Here is a 3,132-nt window from a genome sequence, read left to right on the forward strand (position 1 = left end):
TTCAATTTCCAAGACCATTTGAGGTTTCATGGTCTTGAAAACTTTCTTTCATCAACTCTTGATACTTATCCAAGGTTAATAAGGGAATTCCACTCAACCTTCAAGCTTACTGAAAATGGATTCAAGGGTGAAGTTAAAGGGAAAAGGATCTCAATGTCCTTTGAAGATTTTTCAACACTGTTTGGACTGCCCTTTCATGGAACATCTATAGATGGCAGTTCTGATGCTGACACTGCTGATGAAGGATGGGGAGCATCGTTTGATAGGCATACTGCTGTGAAGGATCTGATGATTGATGGCTTTGTCGAAACCATATCGCTATCGATTGGTCAAATGAAGGTCCATCATCGGATGCTTATGTACACTTTAACCAGGATGCTAGTGCCCCGATCAGGAAACTATGCTGTCGTTCAGAAGCTGGATATCCTACTGCTATGGGGATTGTCCAAAGAGCTCAGGATGAGCTGGACATGGATTGTGCTAAGGCACATGATGGAAGCATCACAGAGCAAACTTGTGCTGCCTTATCCACAATTAATCACCAAGATTCTGAGACATTTCAAGGTGTCACTTGTCAATGAAGAATCTTCCAAGACCACCCTTATTTTTGGAGAATCAATTGTCAACCAGATGCAATTAAAAAGGGTGCATGGTATTTGGATAAGACCACTGTCGAATGCTGAATCAGCTCAACCTAATCCTCAACAAGCTGCTAAACCAGTGGCAGCCCCTCCTGAGTACGTCGCAAAACTGCTAGAATTTATGGAAGTTCAGATGGCTCACAATGCCAAAATGCAAGAGTCACAGGCTAGAAAGGAAGCTTCCTTGACGACTCTCCAGGCTTCTCTGAATTTAGTTGTTCAGGATGTTGCTGCAATTCAAACGCATTTAGGCATAAAGCTATCATTTGAAGATATTGCGGACATCGGTCGGCAAGCAACAAAGGAACCAAATCCAACTCCCCTAGATCGTTCTGCAACTCACATTGAGGAGACACCTGCTGAGGGTAATACAACGATCTCTACCTCTCCCTTAGCTAATAGTGAGGACCAGCCCAGTTTAGGAGATTAGGTGTTTAGGCTCTTTGTTGTGTTGTAATGACTTGTTATTGTTGTATTATTTTCTTCTATATATAATGCATTAGCACATTTATTCAATTACTCTCTGATATCAATTGCCATAATCTGTTTAATCTGCTTATTTGTTGCTCTGATACACTATTTTTCTGACATCATTATCATCCCCCAGTGCTTTTGTTTACTAACATAAGGGGAGGAAATTTTTTTTTTCTGCCTTTTTGCCTTAACTAACAAAAGGGGAGAGAAATTATAACTTGTATTTTACACTGCTTATACTGCTGCACATTTGATACTCTGATATTGTTAAATAGCATGTGTACTTATGCTCTGATCTGATGCTCTGATATTCTGATATTATGATCTGATAATGGTACATATGATACTATGAAAATATATCTGTTGTTAATATTATATCTTGAAATGCTCAACTCAACTTAAAATTGTATGCTTGTCACTTATGCAAAAAGGGGGAGATTGTTGGACTTTAGTCCTCTTAATCCTAATTTTGACATAATTAACAAACATACAATGTTCATACATCATATGATAAATCTAACATTTTAACTGAGTAAGATCTCAGGAACAACAACTCAACCCTACATACTTGAGACAATTGCTTGGAACTCAAGAAATCAACAAAAGTTGGAATAGTTACTAAGCAAATCGATTAGGCAATCGATTTTCGTAAAAGGGTTGTAAGGAAACATGTAGTTTGTGGTTACACAATCGATTAGGCAATCGACTGGCACAATCAGTAATAAAAATTGTGCAAGTCAGAGGCAACCTGATTTGTATGCTAATCGATTGGCACATCGACTGTGCAAATCACAAAGACAAACAACTGATTGAATAAATCGATTGAGTAATCGATTAGGCAAGTCACAGGGCCAATCCATTTACTAGACTAATCGATTGACAAATCGATGTCAAATAATATTTCAAAAGTAACATGGCCTGTGACAAACACAATCGATTGGACAATCCATTGTGAGAAATTCAATCATGACAAGTTTGGTATCAATCGATTAGGAAATCGATTGAGCTAAACCAACTGGTAAAGTCATTTTCAGAAACATACTACCAAATCGATTGGCACTCCGATTAACGTGGAATAAGCTAAGTTCCTGTTTTAAACACAATCGATTGGCAAATCGATTGAAACAAAAATTTGAAATCACAGGGAACTCTTAGTTTGTGGCCAAATCGGTTATGTGTATTATTGTATCGATTATGTGACTTATTGAATCGACTAAGTAATCGATTGGTTTGATTTCATTACTAGAACAAAACACCTGACATCGATTATGCAATCGATTCATATATAAGTCTACACATAATTTTCTGAAAAGTGTATTAAAAGAATCGATTAGGAAATCGATTAGTTTATATAGTTTCAAGATTCAAGAAAAACAAGACTTGCGATAATCGATTGGCAAATCGATTAAGCCCGTTTTATCACATTAATGAATCGATTGAGAAATCGATTTATATGTTGTTTTTCAGAAACTATATAAAGAGTTTTCAATCATTTTCTCAAATATACTTCAGAACACTGAAGAACTCTTAAGAACTTTTTTGATAACATTCTGATATTGCTTTTTCAGATCAAGACCAAAAGATTATTCATAATCAATAAGAGAGCTGAAAAAGAATTCTTGAGAGAAAAAGACAATGATCTCACAAACACTCAAATGAACAACCAAATTATTGTGTGAGATACATTGATAGAGATTGAAGACAAACTTTGTACTTCTTTTATATCTTTCTGTAAACAAAGTTCTATAAAGAAACAACTGTGAAAAATCCAGTTTGAAAACTGGTGGCGATCTTCGTTGATGTAAAGATCATCAAGAAGGAGCTGTACTTGATCTTGTGTGAGTCTGACGAGTGGCTGCAAGGATCAAGGGGTTAAGAAATAGGAAATAGTTTGTGTTAGATAGATAGGTTTCAAGGAAACTGGACAAATCTGTAAAAGAGTCTCAATTCTTTCTATTGAAGAAAAAGCTGAAATCCAGTTGGATTGTCAGGACTGGATGTAGGTTGTCATACTGAC

The sequence above is a fragment of the Cicer arietinum genome, chromosome 6 (assembly GCF_000331145.2).
Source record: "Cicer arietinum cultivar CDC Frontier isolate Library 1 chromosome 6, Cicar.CDCFrontier_v2.0, whole genome shotgun sequence".
Classification (NCBI taxonomy): Eukaryota; Viridiplantae; Streptophyta; class Magnoliopsida; order Fabales; family Fabaceae; genus Cicer; species Cicer arietinum.